Genomic DNA, 27,588 nt, shown 5'->3' on the forward strand with positions numbered 1-27,588 from the left:
GGAGCTTTAACACACTGCACTACAGTGTCTTTCTCTTTCCTAGCTTCATAATTTCTAACATCACAGCACAGAGGCTTACTCATGACCATCTTTTGGTTTTTTTTTTAAAAGATTTATTTATTTGAAAGTCAGAGTTACACAGAGAGAGGAGAGGCAAAGAGAGAGTAAGGTCTTCCATCCAATGGTTCACTCCCCAATTGGCCACAATGGCCAGAACTGTGCTGATCTGAAGCCAGGAGCCAGGAGCTTCTTCTGGGTCTCCCTCGGGTGCAGGGGCCCAAGGACTTGGACCATCTTCTACTGCTTCCCCAGGCCATAGCTGAGAGCTGGATTGGAAGTGGAGCAACTGGGTCTCGAACTGGTGCCCATATGGGATTTCAGTGCTTCAGGCCAGGGTGTTAACCCACTGCACCACAGCCCCGGTCACATGACCATCTTTTAACGTTTACTTATTTACTTACTTGAGAGTCAGAGAGACAGAATGAGAGACTGAAACAGGTTTGCCAGCTATAGCTCACTCCTCAAATGTTTCCAACAAACCATAATTTCTTATTTATTTGAGAGGCATAGAGGAAATAAAAGAAAGAGACTAAGAAAGAGAAAGTTCACATTTATTGATTCAGTCCTGAGCAAGTTCTATGCCTGGGCAAAATCATGAGTGGGAACTCTGAGCAATGAACTAGAAATAAGTTTCTGGGGGCCAGCATTGTGGCACAGCAGCTAAAGCCACCACCTGCAGTGCTGCCATCACTTATGGGCACCAGTTCAAGTCCTAGCTGCTCCTCTTCTGATCTAGCACTCTGCGATGGCCTGGGAAAGCAGTAAAAGATGGCCCAAGTCCTTGGGTTCCTGTACCCATGTGGGAGACCTGGAAGAAGCTCCTGGCTCCTGACTTTGTATTAGTGCAGCTCCAGCCATGACAGCCAATTGGGAAGTGAACCAGTGGATGGAAGATCTCTCTGTATCTCTCTTTCTCTCTCTGCCTTTCTCTGCCTCTCCTTCTCTCTCTCTGACTTTCAAATAAATAAATAAATCTTTAAAAATAAACAGAAAGAAACACTAATCTTAAAAAAACTTTCTGTACATTACCTAGTTAACAAGCACTGAAGGAACTAATAAGTGCATGAAAGAAAAGGTATGAAAGTGTAGAGGACAAGTTAGAATTTGGGGAATGTATCAAACCTAGATAAAAGCCTTAGTAACATCAGAAAATGACTGGATTTTTTTTTAATCAAAGAACATCTTCACTAAGAACAAAAGTTAGAAAGATACTGGTTTCTCTAAATACTCTAGAATGCCTGTGTCTGATGCACAAAACCAGCTGTCATCAGGAGTAAGGCTTGAGAAAAATTCATGGAAAGAGCACCAGTCAACATCTGCACACTTTCTGCCTTGGCCTTCCTGTGTCTTATGTGCAGACTGACCTGGAAGGCTCTGATTCAGGCATTCTTCCACCATCCATGGCTCTGCTCCTCGCTCCAACTTGAAGATCAAGTCAGGTTTGGTAATGCAGTGCCCTGTTAATGAAAACAATGTAAGAATTTGTGAAATCACTATCTTGGGTTATTTAAAGGACTACAGCTTGGTCCAAGAGCTATGCAACAAATGTTCCAATTTGAATCTTTTGTTAGATGGTAGATAGATTATTCATGAACTCAAATTCTATATCTGTGCAATATTAAACATTATAAAGTGTTCCCTTGTTTGTCAAATAGCAAGAAAATGTTATCACTGGGCATGTGATGGGTGTCACTCACCCAAGGAGAAGAGGCTGCTGTAGGTCTCCAGCATCACATCTCTGTACAGGGTTTTCTGAGCATTGTTCATGTTCTGCCATTCCTCCAAGCTAAAGTACACAGCCAGGTCTTCAAATGCTATCATCACCTGTAACATTATAGTTCCAGTCAACTATTAACTCTGTCACAAAACAAACACTGACAGTTGTGTATGGATATGAAGGAAAAAGGAAGGATATGGTTTTACATTAGACTTGTTGAGTATTTAGAAAGCCACACAGAAGTATTCAATAGAGTCAAACCCATGATCTACAGGCTGTGAAAAATGCCCAAGCTGGAGGGAAACAGGAGGCTCAAATCACAAAGGGCACATCTTCCAAGGGGAATTTCACAGCAGGCTAGAAGAGGGGTAATATTGACTCTTGAATGGGTAATGTTAGGAGAAGTTTGTAGAAGCATTGAGAAAAAAAGGCAAAAAACCCTCAGTGAAACTACGATGGGAATGAACAGAAAAGAATTTCCATGAAAACACCATGCATGTCTCTTCCAATATGTCAGAGAAAAAATATATTAAAAGACAGGGCAGACATTTAGCTTAGCATTTATGATGCCACCTCAGAGTGCCTATGTTTGATTTCCAATGCCAGCTTCAGTTCTCAGCTCCCAGATAATGCAGACCTGGGGAAGCTGTGGTGATGTCACCAATGAAGGAGGCCTAGATTCCATTCCTCAATCCTGGCTTCAGTTCTGCCCCAACTCTGTTTGGTATGGTTATCTAGGAAGTGAATTAATGTGTCAAAGCTCCCAATCTCAGTCCATCAACTTCTTTCTCTATTAAACTAATAAATATTTTTAAGTAAGAGAGAAAATACAGGTAAGACAAAGAATACAAATTAGCTTTTGCCCTTGTCTATGATTATTCTACTGATAAACAATTGAAATAACATTATACCTAATTACAGTGAAAGCAATGGAAATACTGCCCAAAACATTCAAATGATAAACATTTGAAAGAACATTATACATAATTAAAGTGAAAGCAATGCAATTATTTGTCCAAAAAGAGAACCTGGGGATGTCTGCAATACAATCTCCCTGCTCAACATACAATTTAGCTCTCTGCTATGTCCTAAGAAAGCAGTGGAACATGGTCCAAGTCCTTGGGCCACTGCACCTGCATAGGAGACCCAGCAGCTGTTGGGTCTTGGCTTTGGATCGGCTCAGCTCCAGCCTTTGCAATAATTTGGAGGGTGAGCCAGCAGATGGAGGACTTTCTCTCTCTCTCTGCAACTCTTTCAAGTAAATAAATGAAATCTTAAAACAAAAACAAAAACAAAACCTCTGGTTTCCTTCCGAACTGAACAGTGGGGAAAAAAAGAATATGATAGAATGAATAAAGAATAATAAATACATTAACCAAGAAAACATCAGCTTCACAGTGGAGGAATAAACCTGTAAAAGTTGAAATATATAGGAAAATGCACCCACCTATATTAAGTGGCAGAGATTAAACAGAAGTTATCACTGGTTTAACAAAAGCACTATCTACAAATTTTGTAAAATAATAATGTAAAAGTAAAAAGAAACTTTGAGTGTTCAAATAAATGAAGCTATCAAAGAGATAAACATTATGTTGTTATTAAGTTTATACTAAAGAAAATTAACAAATACACATAATGTGTATCTAATGCAGTGCACTTTACCAGTAGTGATTCCAAGTAGCACCTTTCCCTGTACTTCATCCCTTCACAAAACCCTGGGTTGGGGCTGGCACTGTGGCCTAGCGGGTAAAGCTGCCGCCTGCAGCACTGGCATCCCATATGGGCACTTGTTTGATTCCCAGCTACTCCACTTCTGATCCAGCTTTCTGCTATGGCCTGGGAAAGCAATAGAAGATGTCTCAAGTCCTTGGACCCCTGAACTTATGTGGGAGACCCAGAAGAAGCTCCTGGCTCCTGGCTTTGGATTGGCACAACTCTGGCCATTGCAGCCAACTGGGGAGTGAACCAGTGGATGGAAGACCTCTCTCTCTCTGCCTCTCCCTCTCTCTGTGTGTAACTCTTTCAAATAAATCTTTAAAAAAAGACCCTGAATTTCACCATTTCACTTGATTTACCCCATGAGATACCAACAAATGTGATAGAAATAGACAATTTGTTAAAATATTTATTTATTTGAAAGAGTTACACAGAGAGAGAAGGAGAATCAGAGAGAGAGAGAGAGAGAGAGGGAGAAAGAGAGGTCTTTGAACCGCAGGTTCACTCCCCAGATGGCTGCAATGTCTGGAGCTGTGTAGATCCAAATTTAGGAGCCAGGAGCTTCTTCCAGGTCTTCCACATGGGGGCAGGGGCCCAAGGACTTGGGCCATCTTCTGCTTTCCCAGGCTGTAGTAAAGAGCTGGATCAGAAGTGGAGCAACTGAGTCTCAAACTGGCACCCATATGGGATGCTGGCACTGCAGGCGGTGGCTTTAACTGCTATGCCACAGCACCAGCCCCAGAAATAGACAATTTGTAAAGTATTTGCCTTCTCAGATTTTCTTTTTCTGACAGTTATCTTCTGAAAAACCTTCCTGTTGAAGAGATGGTATGTAGCCAAGATTCACCACAAACCCGAGACACTTAAGTGAAGGCTCAATCAGTTCCCCAAATGATGAAACTCTCATTTCTGCTCTCAGACTAATCATAGGAATTGTCCAGCTGAGTGAAGCCCATAACACAGAGTCAGAACTGCAAATCAAATGGCTGTTTGCTAAGCCATCGTGTTTTCTGATTTGTCCTACATCAAATGCTGATACATACAAGTAAGTATGGCAGAAAGTTGAATTACATGCAAATTACAATGCATACAACTTCAAAATTTCATTTAGAAGTTCCCATAAAACAGGCCCAGCATTGTCACATAGCAAGAAAACCTGCCATCTGCAATGCAAGCACCCCATGTGGGCACTGGTTCAAGTTCTGGCTGTTCTGCTTTTGATCCAGCTTCCTGCTGTTGGCCTGAGAAAAGCAATGGAAGATGATCCAAGTACTTGGGCAAATGCTACCAATGTGGGAGACCCAGAAGAAGATCTTGGTTCCTGGCCTCATTCTGTCCCGGCCCTGCTCAATGCGGCCATCTGTGACGTGAACAAGCAGAAGGAAGATCTCTCTGGGTCTCTCCTCTATATACAATACTTTCAAATAAATTTTTAAAAAACTTAGAAAAAAGCTCCTATAAACACAATTTTGCCTCTCAATTAGACCTTAGAAAAGCTGCTGATACTAAAAAAAAAATAAAATAAAATAAAATAAAAGTCTTGAGATTCACACAAATAAATTATCTGGAGACCATAAGGTTGTTCTTCACATTTCGACTTATATATGGTCATTGTGTTCTTTTGGTTTATATTTTAAGAAGCTTATTATCACATGAATCTGATTTAATATAATTTTACTATTTCAGAAAGCAGGATAAAGGTTCACACTAATTTTCTGTAGCTGCATGTATACTGTATATTGTTCAAGAATAAATTACTGAAAGGGGGAAATTTTTTATGATATGCTTTTTGTATTTATTTATTTGAAAGTCAAAGTTACACAAAGAGAGGAGAGACAGAGAGAGAGAGGTCTTCCATCCAATGGCTCACTCTACAAATGGCTGCAATGGCTGGAGCTGCACCAATCTGAAGCCAGGAGCTTCTTCTGGGTCTCCTACATGGGTGCAGGGACCCAAGGATTTGAGTCATCTTCTACTGCTTTCCCAGGCCATAGCTGGATCAGAAATGGAGCAGCCAAGTCTTGAACCCATGCCCATATGGGATATGGGTGCTTCAGGCCAGGGCATTAACCTGCCTTGCCACAGCACTGGCCTCATGATATGCTTTTTGAAGTCATACTCCAAACAGCATTAGGAGCAAAAGGGAAGACATGCTCAGGGAAGTTTTCTAAAGCAGTATTATTTGAACTGGTGATAATTTCTGAAATGGATCTGAAAAATAAATGTTTTTTAATTAAGTGTGGCAAGATAGAGAACATTAGACAGAAGTTAGGGTGCCGGGTATTTACAAATCATGTGACATTACTCAAACCACTTTTCTCCTGAAATACAATTTGTTTCATTTTTTTTACAGAGATCCTAGCAAAACTTCTTTGAGCTACCAGAAAGGACTATTAGAATACAGAGGGCAGCAGCATAGCCCAGGTACCAAGTATATGACAGACTAGGTTTCACAGACCTCCATTTCTAGAGATCCTGGTAGTGGAATGAAGTAATGGGCATGTGGTAGGAAGCAGTGCAGATGGTGACTCTCAGATATGAGAGGTTATCCCTCCACCCCAGGCTACATCCTTAAGACCACTGTCTTCTAATCCATTCATGCCTCTCTTTTGAATGCTGGTCCAGAACTTCTATTACCACCAAGTCTTGAAAATAATGGATGAGGTAAGGTAATATCAAGTATATCTTGTTCACTCTGGTCAGTATGATCCATAACTGCTTGGACCATGCAACTAGGATCTTTACATTTCAATGACTCTTGTCTCTGCTCTGAGCCTTGAGGTGTTGTCTCAGAGAGCATTAAGTTGTATTCTGTTAGAAAAGATTCCTATGTGCAGAGCTCCCTTCTTCAAATACCATAACAATTACTAACTTCCAAAGGAAATGGGACTGTCCCCCAGTACCCAAACTTCCATGTTCCCAGAAACTAGGCATTGTATAAGTTCAGTAACCTCAAATGAGTAGCACTGGACAGGCTATACAGTGCAGGATACCGGAAACTTCATTTAAAGAAGATACACCAGAAACCCCATAAATGCAATTGCAACACAGTGTAAGTCAGCTTGCACACATCTCACAGTAAGAATATTTCATTAGTATTGCTGCTACGCTCATCTTAGAGATGAGTAAACAGTGACAGAGGTGCAACCTACATTCAGCTCATATACAATTCAGCTCAAATGGTCTGAACACCCATCTCCAGCCCATGGCCATCTTGTATGAGACCAGTTGTCTACAGAAATTTTAGAACCCCTTTCTGTATACCTAGAGACCCACTGGACTTCTATCAGACACATCATCTTTTTTTTAAAAAAGATTTATTTTTATTTATTTGACAGGCAGAGTTACAGAGAGAGGTAGAGACAGAGAGAGAGGTCTTCCATCCACGGGTTCACTTCCTAGATGGCCACAAAGGAGCTGTGCCAATCTGAAGCCAGGAGCCAGGAGCTTCTTCTGGGTCTCCCATGTGGGTGCAGGGGCCCAAAGACTTAGGCTATCTTCTACTGCTATCCCAGGCCATAGCAGAGAGCTGGATCAGAAGAGGAGCAGCCGGGATTAGAACCGGTGCCCATATGGGATGCTGGCACTTCAGGCCAGGGCATTAACCTGCTAAGCCACAGCGCTAGCCCCTCATCTTCTGACAAAAAAAAAAATGCTTGAAAATCCAACATTATTCATCCCTTCTATGGCTTTGGAACTAAGGATCTACCACTGGTACCCTTTCTTGAACCAGCCAAGGTCTATAAGGTTGTACCTGAATAAGAGATTATAATGTCTCCGATCTACAACTGCACCTATGCCACCAAGAGACAGGAAACGGTCCTTCTCTACAAAGTTTCTTTTACCCCCACACTAACATTCACAGACATAGAAATCAATCACACAGTTCTTGAGCAATATGGGGACAGCTTCAGGACCAGAAATTCTCTAAAGATGGTGGGAGTGATTGCAATGGCATATGCTGAGAAGGACAACAAAGGAGACTTTCCATCATCTTTCCCTGTTGACATCACGGGCAGATGAAGCTACCTTCCCTGTAAAACAGTGCACACCTCCATTAGGAAGAAAACTGCTGGAAAATGAACCTCTTAGGATACAGTGGGTGTACCTAAAAACGTGTGTAACCACATGAAGTGCTCACATAATATTCCAATTCCTCATTAATTCCTGGCTTGGCAAATACATTTGAAAGAAACATACTATAAGTGGAGAAATTAAAATGTGGAAAGAATTTTTGGAAATTGTCATTAAATATAGTATTTTTTTTCAATTCTCATAATTAAATTGTGGTTCTAAAACCCTCAAATACTTCTACATATTTTTAGAAAAACCCTCCAAGGACTCTTTTTAACTTTAGCATTTAAAGAAGAAAATAATATCCCTGAATAAATCATTTTTAATCCTTTAAAATGATGCTTGATCTTACCTAGTAAAACAATTTGTAGACCATCAATGGATCATATTTCACAGTAAAATAGTAATAATTTGGTGGATTAATATTGTTTGAAAACAGCATGAATGCCTTGTAAAATCTTTGTGAATATTTAAAAATGTACTATCTAGTAATTCTTTACCCAAAACATCCTGAAATTCATCTACCCATCACATCCAGTTACCTGTATATTTTTTTTCTTTTTCTTTTTTTGACAGGCAGAGTGGACAGTGAGAGAGAGAGAGACAGAGAGAAAGGTCTTCCTTTGCCGTTGGTTCACCTTCCAATGGCCGCTGCAGCCGGTGCACCGTGCTGATCCAAAGGCAGGAGCCAGGTGCTTATCCTGGTCTCCCATGGGGTACAGGGCCCAACACTTGGGCCATCCTCCACTGCACTCCCGGACCACAGCAGAGAGCTGGCCTGGAAGAGGGGCAACCAGGACAGAATCCGGCACCCCAACCGGGACTAGAACCCAGTGTGCTGGCGCCACAAGGTGGAGGATTAGCCTATTGAGCCATGGCACCGGCCAATTATCTGTATATTTTTAACAAAGCTATATTAAAAAAAAAAAAAACAAAAAAACCCACCTGCACTGAAGTAGTGGTTGCTGCCACAAATTAGGCAAGAGAAAAATATTAGGGTGTCATGGAGCTCCTGCTTTTACTTCTCTTCTTGTCTAAATGAGAATTGGCATGAAATTATAGTCAAACTCTTGAGGATTTGTGTGATGGTCTCATGGGCCATTGACTGTTGGCCCACAGCTATTGGTCATTTTTTCTATAGATAGTGTATGAATTGTGCTATTCAAATGCCTATACCATCATTGATCTGGTAATTGCCTTTCAGTGACTTCATTCTACAAATTCAGGGACCTCAGTTTTGAACTTCTATCTTATTTAGCTTCATCTCAGACCCAGAAGAAAATTATTGCTTAGTTCCAAGCATCATACAATGGAAACAGAAAATGAAGTTGTAGGCATCAAACAAGAATAGTATAATGAAATAGTGGATTGCCTTGTCCTTTCTAAAAATTATTGCTCCCTATAGTGGTAGCCACACACTTCTGACAGCAGGAGTTGCTGATTTTAGAATTACGGTTGTGAATTCTGTGGGGATTCCTGAGAAGAAAGTGGGAAGGCAGCATGCAACACTCAACTGTTGTTGATTGATTTTTTTTTTTTTTTGACAGGAGGAGTGGATAGTGAGAGAGAGACAGAGAGAAAAAGGTCTTCCTTTTTGCCATTGGTTCACCCTCCAATGGCCACTGCGGCTGGCGCATCACACTGATCCGAAGCCAGGAGCCAGGTGCTTCTCCTGGTCTCCCATGTGGGTGCAGGGCCCAAGGACTTGGGCCATCCTCCACTGCCTTCCTGGGCCATAGCAGAGAGCTGGCCTGGAAGAGGGGCAACTGGGATAGAATCCGGCACCCTGACTAGGACTAGAACCCGGTGTGCCGGCGCTGCAAGGTGGAGGATTAGCCTGTTAAGCCACGGTGCTGGCCTGTTGATTGATCTTTTACAACTCATTTCCTCTCACTGGTTTTAAATACCTTTTTTTTTGTTTTGTTTTGTTTTTTTGACAGGTAGCGTTATAGTGAGAGAGAGAACAGAGAGAAAGATCTTTCTTCTGTTGGTTCACTCTCCAAATGGCTGCTATCACCAGCACTGCGCTAATCCAAAGCCAGGAGCCAGGTGCTTCTTCCTGGTCTCCCATGTGGGTGCAGGGGACCAAGCACTTGGCCATCCTCCACCACCCTCCTGGGCCACAGCAGAGAACTGGACTGGAAGAGGGGCAACCAGGATTAGAACCCGGTGCTGATATGGGATGCTGGCACTGTAGGTGGAGGATTAACCAAGTGAGCCATGGTGCCAACTCCTATATACACCTTCTGAGTAATGACCAGCATTTATAATTTCAAGCACTTAGAAATAGGATCTCTAATACTTGATTTTACTGAATCAATAATGAAAAATATAGTCCCTAAGAAAAAAAGAGTGATGATCACAGAGTGAAACTAATTCAGGATCTGACAAGGACTAATTTTGAGGTCAAGCTTGAGCTACTTATCACTAATAGAAATATCACTACTAGAAACAATCAGTGTTATCTGATCAAGTTTTACTAGACGAGAATGGCATTCCATATTTGTGCCAGTTTGTGTCCCAATCTCTCCACTCCTGATCCAGCTCCCTGCTACTGAACCTGGGAAAATAGCAGCAAAAGATGGCCCAAGTATGTGGGCCTCTGCCCACACCACAGAGCCAGCCCTAATAAATCTTATTAAAAACCTAAAGAAGGAAAATGTAAAATGTATAAATTATAGTTGTATGTAGGTATAAATTTCTGAAAAAAAATATAATTTCATCCTTTTAGACATCTAAAATTTATTTTTAAATTATTTAATTAAAAAAGATAGAGACATTGATTCTTATGTCTCTTCAGCATAAGACATCAAATTTTCCAGGTTCTAGATACATTTATTCACAGTTTCATAGGTGTAATCAGTAATGTGGCTCAAATAACAGTCTTACCCAGGGGATCCCACTAAATTTAAACAGGGTACTCAATACCATTTTAGAAAAGTTCCAAAATATATATCAGAAGAAAAAATAATTTATTTGGTACATCTCATTTTAACTATAGTATTACCTAAATTTCCAATAGTCAGATGTACTCAGAAAATCCCACAGGTGGGAGAGAAGGCCTAACACAGCAATTATTAAAATAAAAATTTTATGCTACAACTTAACTAGGGAAAATAACACTCCACAGGTCCCAAACTTGAATAATTAAGATGACATAATAAAAGGAAACTCAATGTCTTCATGCATTAAAATTTATTACATTAGACTTAATTAACAAAAAGGTGATTATTCCAGTTCTTTCCCACTTGGCAGCCCAATTGTTCCTGTTGGATCTGGAAAAAAGTAAATGGCATCTCATGGTAGATTACTAAAATCTTAATGCTACATGCCATTGATTATGTCCACCACACTTTATATCTAATATCTAATATTAACATATCTGATGCCTCTTAATAGAAAAATGACTTGTCAACTATTACAAAAGTGGCAAATGTGTTTTTCAAAGCTTTTCCAACAGCCCCTTAGTCTAGTTTGCCTTCACTTTGGAAAGACACTTCTTCTAGGGTATACACAAGCATCTCATTGACTTTGCCATCAAACACAATTTTTGCAAAGAGTTTAACTACCCACCTTTTATCAGGAGCACAGAATATATCACATTGATGACTTCCTCCCTGAATGAGACTGTTTGACACACTTGTGCAGAACATACGATGCTAATACGTTTTAGTCCTTCCTGGGTTTTGGTGCAATGCATGCCTCATTTAAAAAATTAATTGTCATGGATGCTACAAATCAGCCCAGCTTAAATGGCCCCTTTCCAATGAAAAGTGCTAAAATCAGTCAAATTAAACCATGTAGGCACTATCATTAGTGCTCTCAGTGACTTCTTCACTTGTGGAGCTCATACGCCTTCTAAATTCTTTGCATCATCTATGATATCCATTACTTCTCAAGGGCTGTGATGCAAGAAATAACCTCTTTTGGAACCCTGCTATGTGCCAGTAAAATTAAATTAGATGGCTATTAAGTGTGCTATACTGGAAAAACAGTCACCTACACACCTTGAGCCTGTGATTCAACAAACCTTGATGTCTAGTAGGACTTTGGCCATGGATATATAACATTAAAATGTGAGGATGGCTACTAAGGCCTCCTTAATAAATGATAGACCCAAAACTTGGCATACTCCATTTGGCAAAGGGGACGGCTTCCAATGTCTACTGTCTATGTCCAGATGCCAGGGTACTGCAGGAGGTCACTATTCTAACAAAAAAGAAAAACCATTTAAGTTCAGCTGGACACCATTCTGCTGACTGTTGATCTCATTCCTGTTAATCTGGATGCCTTCACTGGTGACAATCCAGAGACCCAAAGTAGTCACAGCCATTATCTGCTAACAAAAGCTTAAACCAAGAGTTATGGATTTATATCTGTTATAACACAATTCCTCAGAACCCATCTAGTCCAAACCTTGAGAGTTGGAAGCTGTTATACTTGGCTCACCCATAAATAGGACGTTAATTGTGCCAGATGGGCTCTATATCCTTGTACTGCAAGGAGGATGTCACAGATATTGATGCTCCAAACTTATCCAGCTCCCTGCTTATGTGTCTGGGAAAGCAGCAAAGGATTGCCCAAATGCTTGGGCCCCTGAACCCATGTGATATCTGGAAGAAGCTCCTATCTTATGAGATCAGTCTGGTCTAGCCCCAGTCATTGCAGCCATTTTGGAGGAGAACAAACCAGAAGAAAGATCAGTCTCTCCCTTTCTCACTCTAACACTGCCTTTCAAATATATAAATAAATCTTTTAAAATGTAATCATTCCAATAGATGACTTTTACTATCTTAAGTACATTTTCATTTCTTTGTTAAAGATCTGTTTATTTGAAAGGCAGAGAGGGAGCTGGTGTTTTGCAGCAGTATGCAAAGCTGCCATCTGTTATACTGGCATCCCATATAGTCACCGGTTCAAGTGACACTTGTTCCACTTCTGATTTAGCTTTATGCTAATGGTCTGATAAAAAGTGGAAGATGGCCCAAGTACTTGGGCTCCTGCCACCCCCATTGGTGACTTAGAAGAAGCTCCTGGTTTCAACCTGGCCCTACACTGGCCATTAGAGCCACCAGGGGAGTGAACCAGATGATGGAAGATCTCTCTATGTCTCTCTCTCTCTCTGTAACTGTGACTTTCAAATAAACAAATAGCTTTAAAAATGATTTTAAAAATGGCAGAGAAATACACAGAAAGTGGGTGGAGAGAGAGAAGCAGAGAGGTCTTTCATATGTTGGTTCACTCTCTAAATGTCTGCAACAGCTATGGCTGGACCAGGCTCTCAGGTCCCCTAATAAGTAGTAGATCTTGCACTTAGGTAAAGGAACTGAAGAATTTGAGCCACTACCCCATGATTCCCAGAGATATTAAGCAGGAACCTGGTTTGGAAGTGGAACACTGAAAACTTATATTAGTACTGTAATATAGAATGTGGGCATCACATACAATGATCAACAAATCAGAAAACCTAGAAGAAATCAAGAAACATACCAGATAACAAAATTGAGTCATGAAAACATATAGAAAACCTAAGCAAACCAAAAACCAAGACAGAGATTGAATCAGTAACAAAAACCCTCCAAAGAAAAGCCCAAGACCAGAAAGTATCACTGCTAAATTCTACCAGACTTTTAAAACAGAATCAATTCCAATTCTTCTTAAGCTATTCAAAACAATTGAAAGAGAAGAGTATTCCCAAACTCCTTCTATTTGGCCAGTGTCACCTTATTTTCTAAACCAGAAAATGATACAATAGAGAAAGAGAATTAAAGAACAATATCTCTGATAAGCACAGATGCAAAAATTCTCAACAAATTGCTAGCTAATAAAATCCAACAACAGATCATAAAGATAATTTACCTGGACCAAGTGGAATGTACCCCTGGTAGGCAGGGATGGTTCAGCATACGCAAATCAATAAATGTGATATGTGACACTAGCAAACTAAAGAATAAAAACCACATGATGATCTCAATAGATGAAGAGAAAGCATTTGATAAAAAACAAGCTTTCAGGCTGGTGCCGCGGCTCACTAGGCTAATCCTCCACCTTGCGGCGCTGGCACACCGGGTTCTAGTCCCGGTCAGGGCACCGATCCTGTCCCGGTTGCCCCTCTTCCAGGCCAGCTCTCTGCTGTGGCCAGGGAGTGCAGTGGAGGATGGCCCAAGTGCTTGGGCCCTGCACCCCATGGGAGACCAGGAGAAGCACCTGGCTCCTGCCATTGGAACAGCACGGTGCGCCAGCCACAGCATGGTACCGCGGTGGCCATTGGAGGGTGAACCAACGGCAAAAGGAAGACCTTTCTCTCTGTCTCTCTCTCTCACTGTCCACTCTGCCTGTCAAAAATTAAAAAAACAAAAAAACAAAAAAACAAAAAACAACAAGCTTTCATTACAAAAACCTTAAGCAAGTTGGGAATAGAAGGAACACTCCTTAACACAATCAAGGCAATATATGACAAATCTTCAACCAACATCATATTGAATGGGAAATCATGGAAGCATTTCCACTAAGATCTGAAACCAAAGTTTCTCTCCATCACTACTGCTGTTCAATACACTACTAACAGTTTTAGCCATGGCAAGAATGCAAGAAAAAGGAAAACAAATTAGAAAGGATAAAGTCCAGTAATCTGTTTGCAGATGACATAATCCTAAATATTGGGAAACCAAAAGACTCCACCAAGAGATTATTGAAACTCATAAGAAAGCTTGGTAAAGTTGTAAGATATAAAATCAACACACAAAAATCAATAGCCATTATACACACAAAAATGCCATGGCTGGAAAATAACTCATCAGATCAGTGCCATTCACGATAACCATAAAAATTTTTATGGTTGGAATAAATTTAGTCAAGGGTGTGAAAGATCTTTACAAGAAAAATTACAAAACATTAAAGAAATATTAGAAAACACACAAAAAATAAAAATCTTCCATGTCATAAATTGGAAGAACTAATATCAAAATTTCCATACTACCAAAAGAAATTATTTTTATTTTACTTTTATAATCATTTATTTGAGAGGCAGTTATAGACAGAGAGAGGGAGAGACAGAAAGCGATGCCTTCTAACTATTGGTTAATTCTCCAAATGGCTGTAATGGCTGGTGCTGGGCTGATCTGAACCCAGGAGCTAGGAGCTTCCTCCTCATCTCCCATATGGATACAGGGGACCAAGCACTTGGGACATCTTCTACTGCCTTCACAGGCCATGAGCAGAGAGCTGGATCAGAGGAGCAGCTGGGACCCAAACTGGCATCCATGTGATACCAATGCCACAGACAGAGGCTCAACCTACTATTCTGCAGTGCCAGCCCCCCAAAAGCAATTTACAGATTCAATGTGATCTCAATCAAAATACCAACAACATTCTTCTCAGAGTTAGGAAAAAGATGATGTCAAAATTGGTATGAAATGCAAGGCAATCTTAACAAAAGCAAAGCTGGAGGCATCACAATTCCAGAATTCAAGATCTTCTATAGGGCAGTTATAATCAAAAGAGCTTGTTATTGGCATGCCAAAAGACATGTAGACCTATGAAACAGGAATAGAACCTCTGAAAATTAATCCACACATCTAAAACCAGTTAGTTTGTGAGAAACAAATTGAAAGCAATTCTGGAGAAAGGACAATCTCTTCAAAAATGGTGCTGGAAAAATTTTTTCTTCACAGTGTAGTAGGAAACAAGATCCCCATATTGCAACTTGTACAAAAATTAGCTGTAATTAGATCAAATATCTAAATCTATGTGATACCATCAGATTACTAGGGGAAAATATCAGGAAAACTCTGCAAGACATTGTCATAGGCAAAGACTTTTGGAAAAAGACCCCCTGAAGCACAGGCAATAAAAGGAAAAATAGTCAAAGTAGATTATATCAAGCTAAGAAGCTTCTGAACTGCAACAAAGGAAGCAACTGACAGAATGGAAGCAAACATTCACAAACTATTAGTAAAAATATCCAAAATCTCTAATGAGCTCAACAAATTAAACAACAAAACAAACAATCCAGTTTAAGAAATGGGCAACAGCCATTTTTCCTGTTATATTAAAACGCAGTTTTAACAAGCATTTTTCCAAGGAAGAAATTCAAATGGCCAACAGACACATGAAAAAAATGTTCAGGATCACTAGCCATCAGGGAAATGCTAACAGAAACCACAATGAGATTTCTTCTCACCCCAGTTAGTATGGCTATCATACAGAAACCAAAAATCATTTTGGGGCAGGCACTGTGGCTTAGTGGGTTAAGCCACTGCCTGCAGTACTGGCATCCCATGAGTGCTGGTTTGAGTCCTGGCTGCTCCACTTTGATCCAGCTTTCTGTTAATGAGCCTGAGAAAGCAGTGGAGGATGGCTCTCATGCTTGGATCCCTGTACCCATGTGGCAGACCTGGATGAAGTTCCTGGCTCCTAGCTTCAATCTAGCCCTGCCTTGGCCATTGTGGTCATTTGGGGAGTGAACCAGCAGAGATGTCAATCTCTCTCTCTCTCTCTCTCTCTCTCTCTCTCTCTCTGTAAATCTGCAATTCAAATACATAAATAAATCTTTTTTTAAAATCACAATTTTAAATGTTGTATGAGTAGACTTCTATAACCACTGAATTATTTTTACAACAGTCAGTCTGGTTTTAACTGTTTTTCTGTGAAGTAAGAATATGTACTTGAAAAAAGTATAGGCTTGAGAAAGTGGTGATATGCTAGAGTGGAGATGGCCGAGCTTGCTCCACTGCCCCCACTCTCCCCACAGTTTAAGAACATACAGCGCCGCAGCTCACTAGGCTAATCCTCTGCCTACAGCGCTGGCATCCTGGGTTCTAGTACCGGTTGAGGCACTGGTTCTGTCCCAGTTGCTCCTCTTCCAGTCCAGCTTTCTGCTGTGGCCCGGGAAGGCAGTTGAGGATGGCCCAGGTTCTTGGGCCCTGCACCCCCATGGGAGAGCAGGAGGAAGCACCTGGCTCCTGGCTTTGGATTGGCACAGTGCCAGCTGTAGCAGCCATTTAGGGGATGAACTAACAGAAGGAAGACCTTTCTCTCTGTCTCTCTCTCACTGTCTATAACTCTACCTGTCAAAATTTAAAAAAGTAAAAAAAATTAAAAAAATAAAAGAACATGCAGCATCACCTGATGGCTCAGGGGCATGACAAGTAGGGCTCTGTGGTGGCCTATTACTGAATAGTTGCTCAAGAATTGATCTGAGGGGTGGGTGTTGGCAGCCATTGCTGATCATTATGTATTTTACCAAGGGGGTCATTTATATGCCATGCAAACTAGAATGAATATTGTTAATAAAACTCTTGAGTGTCATAAATTTTTATCAAAATTAACAGGTCAGTTAGGAGCTCTTAATAAATAGGTGGGGGGTTGACACTGTGGTACAGCAGGTTAAAACCCTGGCCTACAGTGCTGGCATCCCATATGTGCTCCAGTTCAAGTCCCAGCTGCTCCACTTCTGACTCAGCTCTCTGCTCTGGCCTGGGAAAGAAGCAGAAAAATGGCCCAAGTCCTTGGGCCCCTGCACACATGTGGGAGACCTGGAAGAATCTCCTGGCTCCTGGCTTCAGATCAGCACAGCTCTGGCCATTGCGGCCATTTGGGGAGTGAACTAGAGGATGGCAGAGGCCAACTCTCCTTCCATCTCTCTGCCTTTCTGTAACTGCCTTTCAAATAAATAAATAAATCTGAACAATAACAACTGTTAGACCAGACTTGGATGGGACACAATTATCCCAATGAGAGACTTCAATGATGCAAAAGCAAAGAGGTTTATTGTTCTAGCTCAAGCTAGGGTCCACTCCTCCAATCATCACAGCGTTCTTCTGATGAGGACCCATCCCATTTCCTTTGTGGGGTTTATATAGGGTTTTCAGAGACATTCTATACATTATAGCACCATTCAGCAAATCATCTCATTCTGTGAGAATTTAAAGAACATCTCTTAAAATTGATTAGTAAATCCAGTGTTGGGAATAGACTAGTAAAGGTGGTTGGATGGCTTTGGGGTTGATGCTTTTTAAAATGACTGGTTAAAGTATAGGGTCCGAGCCGCTAGGGTGTACGTGCCAAACTGCAGGGATTTGGGATGTTATCAATCACCTTAACTGCCTGAAAAGACACCTGGATAGCAGGTATTTCCCTGCTATCTGCTGATTGGCTGTTGCTAGGGGAGTTTATCACAAGGGGAGTTTATTTTTCTTCTTTCAGGAGATTTTGCCTTAGGGTTCAGGGTCTGGTCAGTCCTGAGTTACAAGATGGAGGCCTAGTCTAAAATAGCTGTGCCTTGATCCAGGCTCAGGTTCTTCACAACAACAAAAAGAAACAGTGGGGGTGATAATGAAGCTATTACCCAAGGAGCAGTTGGTTCTGCTCATTTCGGGAATTATTCTTGGAAAATGTTTATATATGCAGACAGTGAACATTGTGCTGGGCTATTTCACAAAAAACATGATCAAGTTCTTCTATACTGCAAGTCTTTTAATAGATGTCATAACCGTGTTTAACATAACACTGATGAAAATGTGAAACACAAAGTATGCAAGGTGGAAGGCAACATATATCCATAATTGCTTAAAGAATGAGGAGACTCCTCAAGCAGGCTCTATTGCAATTGAGGAAGATATTGATGGTGAAGAAAATGAAGATGCTGTAGTAGCATCTCTGCCCACTCAACACACCTCAGCCATCCTCATCTTCAGCAGTTGACCCAGGCAGCATGCCATCAGACAGCTATAGTTGAATACAGATTCCTCTGGGTGCACATGCCCCAGCCAACACAACAGCGAAAGTGCCCATAGCATGGGTGTAACAAGGAATACTATGCAACCTACTCTATAGAGTAGTCCAGCCATTGATCCTGCACTTTCAGTACAGTTTCCCAAGGCGATACCCACCTCACCCCTGAGGACTTTGTGAGAGCTCAGAAATACTGCAAATATGCTGCCAGTGCTTTGCAATATGAAGCTGTAAGCACTGCCATTCAGAATCTACAGAAAGACCTCAAGTTACTGATGATCAACAGAGAATGAAGCCTTTGTACAACAGATCCGCATATCTTTGGCATAAAGAATTAACTCCATTACTCTGTCTTCAGCCTATCAAGAGTACAGTTTCAAGAAAGACTTCAGTTGAATTCAATATGACAATAAAATCTGTGTGTATCAGATTCCTTTTGAAGCATTCATCAGTAGCCTCAACCAGTTTTTATTGTCCATTTAATGGCTCCAATAATTTATGGGAACATAGGGCTGATGTTGGCAAGATCCTAAAAACACCCTTTGAACCCTGCTTCAGCAAATGAAAACACAGAAAATATATATTGGAAATAAGCTTTATTAATTTACATACATGAAGAGAAATTTTTTAAACACCATAATATTTGGACAAAGAGATCATATTACTTTGCTGTAAAATTCTAAATCTAATAAAAGATTCCAGAATTGTCTAGATGAAAGATTACCTTATTGTTTTCCTTAAGACTTATAAAACAAATGCCCTAAAGTGTTAGATTAACATGAAAAACTTATGTTCAAAACACAATTTTTATTCATTAGAGTTTAAAGTTGACAGAAGGAAAAATCATTCAGTAAAGAGGTAGAAAGGCTTTCAGAGTTAATATTAATAATGTTGGTTTCCCAAATGCTTTTTTCTGAATTCGCTGTGTTAAAAAAATAAATACAAAGATTCTTTTTAAAGAAAACTTTAAAAAAAAAGGCTTGTATTGAACAAGATGTATCTAAACTTCATAAAATGCTGTTATTTTAATATAAAACATACATAAGCATATGTTTTAAACATAAATAATTGATTATAAAAGCTTGTGTTTCTACTCAAATACACCTATGAAATGAAATTACAATTTATCCACAAAATAATTTAGAATTTCCTAACAGTATCTAACTTAAATAATGAAGTAAAACATACTAAAACATCTCTTGTTTGTGTGAATTTAATTACAGCACCTTAAATTAGCATTTTGCATACTAAAGGTTTTAAAAAGTTTTGAAAAGGAGATAAACTCCATGAGGTTGGTAGATTTTCTGTTCTAAATTCTTCATGTACTTGGGGCTGGTGCTGCGGTGCAGAGGTTAATCCTCTGCCTGTGGTGCCGGCATCCTGTATGGGTGCCAGTTCTAGTCCTGGCTGCCCCTCTTCCAGTCCAGTTCTCTGCTTGGCATGGAACAGTAGTGGAAGATGGCCCAAGAGCTTGGGCCCCTGCACCTTCATGGGAGACCAGGAAGAAGCAGCTGGCTCCTGGCTTTAGATCCGTGCAGCTCTGGCCATTGCAGCCATCTGGAGAGTGAACCAGCGGAAGGAAGACCTTTCTCTCTGTCTCTCCCTCTCTCTGTCTGTAATTCTACCTCTCAAATAAATAAATAAAATCTTAAAAATATATTCTTTTTTTTTTTTTTGACAGGCAGAGTGGACAGTGAGAGAGACAGAGAGACAGAGAGAAAGGTCTTCCTTTTCTGTTGGTTCACCCCCCCCCAATGGCCACTGTGGCTGGCATGCTGCAGCCGGCGCACCATGCTGCCAGGTGCCCCCTCCCAGTCTCCCATGCAGGTGCAGGGCCCAAGAACCTGGGCCATCCTCCACTGCCTTCCCGGGCCAGAGCAGAGAGCTGGACTGAAAGAGGAGCAACTGGGACAGAATTCAGTGCCCTGCCTGGGACTAGAACCCTGTATGCTGGTGCCACAGGCAGAGGATTAGCCTATTGAGCATGGCGCCATCCCCAAAAATATATTCTTTATATACTCATATTAATTACAACCTCTTATTTTAGAAAAATGAGGGTTAATGGTTTATGACTTCTGCTAGTCTGTGATTGTTACAAAGTAAAACTTCTAGTCAAGGTATGAATTTGTAAATTCCTAATCTGCAATCAACTTATGGTAATAAAAATTGTGGTACTAAGTCAATAGTCTTTAAATAAATACAAATTAGGAGAATATTTAGCAACTTAAAAACATCTGGCTATCAAAATTATTCAGATGCAGACAAGGTAAGATTCCTTGTGGGGTAACCACATGCTGAGTTTCTAGTTTTTTACTTACATGTCTCACTGTCACAGACTGAACAGCAACAGAACACAGTATGAGAATGATGAGCACTCCTCTAATTCTAGAGACAAGTGCCCTGTTAGGACTTCATTGGCCTAACTGTAGATGTTAACAATGCAAGTCCTTTTAAGAAACTAGTCATAGAAAATAATCAAAGAACAAAAGAGAACTCCAAAAGAAATCAGACATCATCTCATAAATATATGAAGAGTAAAAGACTCAGGAATAAATGTCTCTGTTCTCAAGATAATTGTGGAGCCGGCCCCATGGTGCAGTAGGTTAATCCTCCACTTCCTGCACCGGCATCCCGTATGGGCACTGGTTCTAGTTCCAGCTGCTCCTCTTTCAATCCAGCTCTCAGCTATGGCCTGGGAAAGCAGTAGAAGATGGCCCAAGTGCTTGAACCTCTGTACCCATGGGAGACTGGGAAGAAGCACCTGCCTCCTGGCTTTGGATAGAGCAGCTCTGGCTCTTCAGTCATTTGGGGAGTGAACCAATGGATGGAAGACCTTTCTCTGTCTCTACCTCTCACTGTCAGAAACTTTGCCTCTCAAATAAATAAATAAAATATTTCAAAAAATCTGTTAAAGTGAATTGCAACCACTATTGTATGTTTTCTTTTGCAACTTCAAGTGGACATAGCTCATAAAATAAAATGAATCATTGTTTCATAAACACTAAAGCTTATCATAGACAATTGGTAGCAATGAATAGCTTCTCTCATAGTCTCTCTTTATAAATAATTAATAAACCAATTATTTTCTTCCTACTCTGCAAAGCCAATTAATTGACTTCAAATTTAGAATTTTCCAATCACCCAGAAATGCACAATGTTAATGCTTTTGGAGCTTTATAAGAGCATAAAATAGCAATTTTTAATTCTTGCACTTTTTAACACTGGAGAGTTCTAAGACATTAAATGGTATTTTTCTTTCTAACCCATGTAAGACTAACAATGTGCAGAAAAAAATGAGGATTTTCATTATGCAGAAAAATAATTGTGCTTTGCCTAGAATCATACTTCAACTTTGGTTATTTTTCCTCTCCACTGAGCCAGGAAGAAGAGAGTCCTGTGAAACTAATAAAATGCCCCTGGTGTTCTTAAATGATTACTTTTTGGACAGGAATTTCCAAGAAACAACACCACAGTCGTAGTGAACTTTTTCTGTGGTTGGAATCTTCTCTTTGCTTTCAGGAGACCAAGAGAAGCCACCTGGAGATCTCAGGGGAAGGTCACATGGGAATGGAGAGGCATGCGTCTCCTCTGGAAGCAGTTGTGTCTGTGAAATTTTTTGCTCATGGCAAATTTGACAGGTCTCTATCCATTGATAAAGAAAAGACTCTTCATAAAAATTAGTAATGCAGAAAAAAATGATTGAAATTTCATTTTTTTCTGCCACAGGCAAGTGGAACAACATCTCTCACAGTAAAACAGACTGTAAAGAGTCTATCCAATATCTCTGGCTCTCCTCACATCCTAAGGACAGACCTCGGGGAACTTCCAGCTGCCTCTTCCAGAAAGGTAAATCAATAATAAATTGTTAATAAAAAGAAAAAGGAGGTAACTTTTTTCTGTATTTCTGGATAGGATTCCTGTCATTGAATCAATATCATGATTTTTATTCATTTTTCCTTCTTTGGAATTGGGGTAGGAGTAGGCAAAAACATGCATGAAAGAAGGGGGAAAAAGCTTAAAGTAGCAGATTGTAAAGTAGGAACAAATGGACAGGAAGGCTGGAGATGAAGGGGTAAAGACTAGGTTAGGGAAAAAAGCCAGCTTATTAAATCCTTAAAAAGAGAAAGGAAGAAAGGAGGAGGAAATAGAGAAGTATGGTTATGTTCTTCTGGAATTACATTCTTATGCAATCTGTTCTCTTTGTATTAATAAAAATAAAAATGTTTAACAATTGAAAATTTATTCCTTTATTGAATCACTACTGCCTCATTCCAACACTCTATATAAACAGAATCCAAAGGCAGGCATAGGTTGCAGGGTGGGGCACAGTGCAAGTGGCAGTGACAGCCCTATTTATCTAATATCAAATTCTGCACCCCAACTTCTAATCCAGCAAAGTGCTACACATCACCCAAAATCAATTTCAGAAAATAAACCACTTAGGGCAAAAGCTCAGAGAAAATCAATGAATTCATTATTCTTTGCCTGTGAAGTACTCATAAAAATTAGCATGCTGCTAAAGAAAGTGAGACGATGGCCAAGCTATGCATAAAGAACACAGGGCTGCAAAGTCAGGGGGCAGCTTGGTGTTTTATGAGCACCCAAAGTGAACTGCAGATGATGGAAGGGGATGCATTACAGAATGGGAGCTGAGTAGGCAGCCCAGCCAGCAGTGATCAACAAACCTTTAACCTGAGATTGATGAGTATTTGTGAAGTGTACAAATGAGTTCTACCTGTAGCAACAGTAATTACTTTTTCCTTAGGACACAAGGAAAAACACATTTTTTCCCAATTTTTATCTGTTTTTCATTTTATTTGAAAGACAGGGGGAGATGGAGGGGGGAGAGATTTCTTCCATTTTCTGGTACACACCCAAATGCTCACAACAGCAGGCAATGTTCAGCCTGAAGCAAGGATCCTGGAACTCCATGCAGCCCTGGGTGAGTTCAGTTAATTCTGAGGACACACAGTCTTCAGTGACACCTGTCTTTATAAAGACACATCTCAATACAAAATAAAACTCCCTACTCAGGACTTTGGTGATCCAAGAGGAAACTTTCAAATATTTTGCAGATGAATGCAAAACAGAAATCTGGAGACTTCTGTGAGCCAACAAGTTCCCTGCCTACCTGAGAATCAGCCTGGTCACCAGGGAGATAAAGGGAAGAGGACCAAACAAACCACTTGAGACCTGTGCCCAGAGTCTTACCTCTTGAGTGAGCATAAAGGCAGCCCAGTCATTGGGCACTGGCAGTTTTGGACCACCTTAATCCTAAAGTGGGTACACAAACTAGTCAACTCCAATTTGGGCTGAGTAATCACACTGGAAGTCTGGACAAAGATTGTCACCCATTAAGGAATCTGGACACAGGAATGGCCAAAAAAGAACCATCAGGAGATGCGCACAATAGGAGTCAGAGTACTAAGTGGGTAATAAATGCACAGATCCTAGACTAAGGCAACAGGCAATGCCAACCTTCTCTTTTGTTACAAAATTTTCTTATTTTATCTTAAAGGCCTTGAGAAACAGATCTGCAGACATCTCATGTGTAAGACAAACATGCATAATTCATAATTGGCCTATAAATATTAGCATTCTTGTCCTGATCAATGAGCCTCAAGAACTAGCTCATGGAGGGGCAATTAAAGGGAATCACTTCAGTCTCATTACTAGGGGAGTACACATCCTCCATGAACTGCTTCTTACAAAACATTTCTCCAATTTTCCAGGAGAAATACATCAACTCTAAAGAGGCTACTTTTTTTTTTTTTTTTTTTTTTATAGAGCCCAATACCTGTCTTGGGAATCACCTGTGATGTGAAGTAGATGGATAAGAAAGCCAATTGGAATCATCTACTAGAAGATGAGATACTTTACCCAAATCACTATATTTCACTCTACAGAAAAATGCAAACTGAATCACAAAGAACTCCAGTCGATCAATCCCCTTGTTTAAGCAAAGGGCATATTTGCATTACTCCAGATATGCAGGCTGCTTTTTCTGTTGTACCTTCATGTGGACTATCAGCATAGGGATACAGAGTGAGGGGGAGGCTGCAGTAGTAAAAATGGTCAATGTTTCAATTATGAAACTGATTTTTAATTATCTCAAATTCAGTCATAAAAATTCTGCTCTAAGGAGCGGCAAGATGGCAGAATAGGAAGGGAGCACACTATTAGTCCGGGGAAGAGACAGGTTAATAAAAGTGGAGATACTGCAGGGTCAAGGAAGAGTAGGGGAAAAAACAGCAGAGGAAACTCTTCTGGAACTAGTGATTCACAGTGGACCTGCGTGGAGAGCGTGGGAGCCCAAGTTCGGGACACCAGCGGCAGTCTCAACACACCAGCGCTGGAACGCGAGGTGAGCCGAACTTCCATAGCTGGAGACACCAGCGGGCAAGCAGAAAGAGGAGGCTAGAGGGAACGAGGCTTGAAACTCTGTGGGGAAAAGTTCACCAGGCTAACTAGAAGAGAGAGAGGAAAAAAAAAAAGTTACCGATACGGACACGAGTTTCTCTCTCTCCGCTCACCCCTCAAGGGCTAGCAAGACAAAGAGCAGGCACCATTTTGACATACGTCATAAGCAGGGCAACCTCAGGTCTGCACCGGCCCTGAGCCTAGCAGAAAAACCTGACTCTGGGGGGAGGGGTGAAATAACAGGAGATTAGCATCTAACTTGGCAACCCATTGGGAGATTGCAGGAGAATTGGAGCCCACACCGAGAGCAGCACAGATTCCCTGTGTGGTCCTTGGGAAAGAGCTTCCAATCTCTGGCTCCTGTGGGTATATCATTTGCCTGCTAACTACCTCCAATTACATTCAGCTGTGCAGAATTACTTCACTTTTGAATCAAAAAAAGAAAGAAAGAAAGAGAGATTTACCACACCTAACCTGGGAGTGTCATCCTTGACACACCCTCAACCCTGAGGAACCAAACACAGCTCTCAGTCCACACTCATCTCAAGCCTCTAAGGCTCCACTGAAAGCAGACAGTCCACTTAATATAGAGCCATAGTGTAACAAGAAAAAACACCACAGTGAAGAAACCAAATATCTCCAACATGCCAAACAACAAACGCAAAAACTGAAGTAACAAGAACAAGGAAGACACTATGATGCCCCCAAATGAAAAAACACCCCAATGCAAGATTATGAAGATGATGAGATAGAAGCAATGCAAGAAGCGGATCTCAAAAAATTGATAAGAACATTAAGAAGTTCTCAAAAACAAATTCTTGAACTACAGAAATCCTTAATGGACAAGATAGAAAATCTCTCTCAGGAAAATGAAATATTAAGGAGGAATCAAAATGAAATGAAACAACTAGTAGAACAAGAAACTGTGATAGTGACGAGAAATCATAATGAAATGAAGAATTCAATAGATCAAATGACAAACACATTAGAGAGCCTTAAATACAGAATGGGCGAAGCAGAAGAGAGAATATCAGACTTAGAAGACAGAGAACAGGAAAGGAAACAGGCAAACCAAAGAAAAGAAGAAGAAATTAGAAATCTAAAAAATATTGTCGGGAATCTACAGGATACTATTAAAAAACCCAACATTCGGGTTCTAGGAGTTCCTGAAGGCATGGAGAGGGAGAAAGGATTAGAAGGCATTTTCAGTGAGATACTAGCAGAAAATTTCCCAGGTTTGGAGAAGGACAGAGACATCTTAGTACAGGAAGCTTATAGAACCCCTAATAAACATGACCAAAAGAGATCCTCACCACGACATGTTGTAATCAAACTCACCACAGTGAAACATAAAGAAAAAATTCTAAAATGTGCAAGAGAGAAATGTCAGATTACTCTTAGAGGATCTCCAATTAGACTCACAGCAGACTTCTCATCAGAAACCCGACAAGCTAGAAGGGAATGGCAAGACATAGCCCAGGTACTAAGAGAGAAAAACTGCCAGCCCAGAATATTGTATCCTGCAAAGCTCTCATTTGTGAATAAAGGTGAAATTAAGACTTTTCATAGCAAACAGAAATTGAAAGAATTTGTTGCCACTCATCCTGCCCTGCAAAAGATGCTTAAAGATGTGTTACACACAGAAACACAGAAACACAGAAACCCAGAAACATGGTCACCAATATGAAAGAAGGTAAAGGAAGGAAACCTCACAGCAAAAGATCACAGGAAGCTCAATTTCTCTTTGACCATAGAATTAAACTCTGATGCTCTGTTAAAGCAATGTGTTAAAGTAATCTATTACTTTCTTCTTGATGTCTGTTAAATTCTAATTGTTCAAAAATAGCTGAATTTTTATTAAGAGCTAAGGGTTATTTAAATATATGCTTATTTTCAAAGATTTGAATAATCACCTTGTACCAATGATCAAATTTGGTCTATGTTATGTCATGATTTTAAGGAATCTTATTTCAACCAGATATTTTGGATTTTGAGCCTTCTTGGCATTCTTGACAGGCATTCAGAAAATCAAAGTTTCAAACAACCTGGACTCTAAAATTTCCAGTAAACCCTGGACTTTGGTTTTTCCAGTTTGGGCCCAACTGAAAAAATCGAAGGACCTATGTCTCTCATCTTATAGAGGCACCAACTAATCAGGCTATTTGGATTATACTAGAAGTACTGTCAAGATGTGATGTGGTACCAAACTTTAAGTTTCTATAATGGAAAATGCTATTAATACAAATGTTTGAGAATTAAAAAGTCTAATGATCTTGTGTCACTAGACATGATAGTTATCTTAATGAGAAAGCCCCAGAGGCCTAAAGGGTTAAATACTTGTAAAATCCTACAGGTGCTTTCAAAAATACTGTGAAATAAGCAAGTGCCTCTTGTTGGCTGATGAGTTTATAATTTTAAACATGGCGACTTAAAGTCTTTTGTCATCCACAGTTATATATGATTTGCTGCTCATAAAACTAAAGCGTTGTTGGTTCTGTGTTTAGCTGTCCTCCTATAGGTTCCTATGGACTTTTTCCAGCCACTTCTATTGTATTCAGTACTTTGGGATGGCTCTGTAAACAGATGAAGCCAATAATATATTAACAGTACCAACTGAGAGAAAGTATGGTTAACTGAGGTTACCAAAAACAAAAAGCAATTCAAATCAATTGGCAATCTACAAAAAGAGTTAAAGATTTTAAAAGCTATTATTAAAATTGCTATATTGGTCTACTAAGCTATGTTATATGTGTGTACATATTGTATGTCCACATGGGGAAATTTTATTAAGAGTTTTATTTTAAATGGCTTATAGATAAGATTGTCCATAAATTTAAGCTGCTAAAATCAATCAAAGATACATTTTA

General features: G+C 40.2%; 2 pseudogenes; one reads left to right on the forward strand and one right to left on the reverse strand.

Moving 5' to 3' along the window:
• Positions 1-27,588, reverse strand: part of LOC133755141 (zinc finger protein ZFP2-like) — a 44,278-nt pseudogene that overhangs the window by 6,103 nt on the left and 10,587 nt on the right.
• Positions 16,281-18,594, forward strand: LOC133755351 (vacuolar protein sorting-associated protein VTA1 homolog; annotated as a pseudogene).

This window comes from Lepus europaeus, unplaced genomic scaffold (assembly GCF_033115175.1).
Source record: "Lepus europaeus isolate LE1 unplaced genomic scaffold, mLepTim1.pri SCAFFOLD_3_1, whole genome shotgun sequence".
In the NCBI taxonomy this organism is placed as follows: Eukaryota; Metazoa; Chordata; class Mammalia; order Lagomorpha; family Leporidae; genus Lepus; species Lepus europaeus.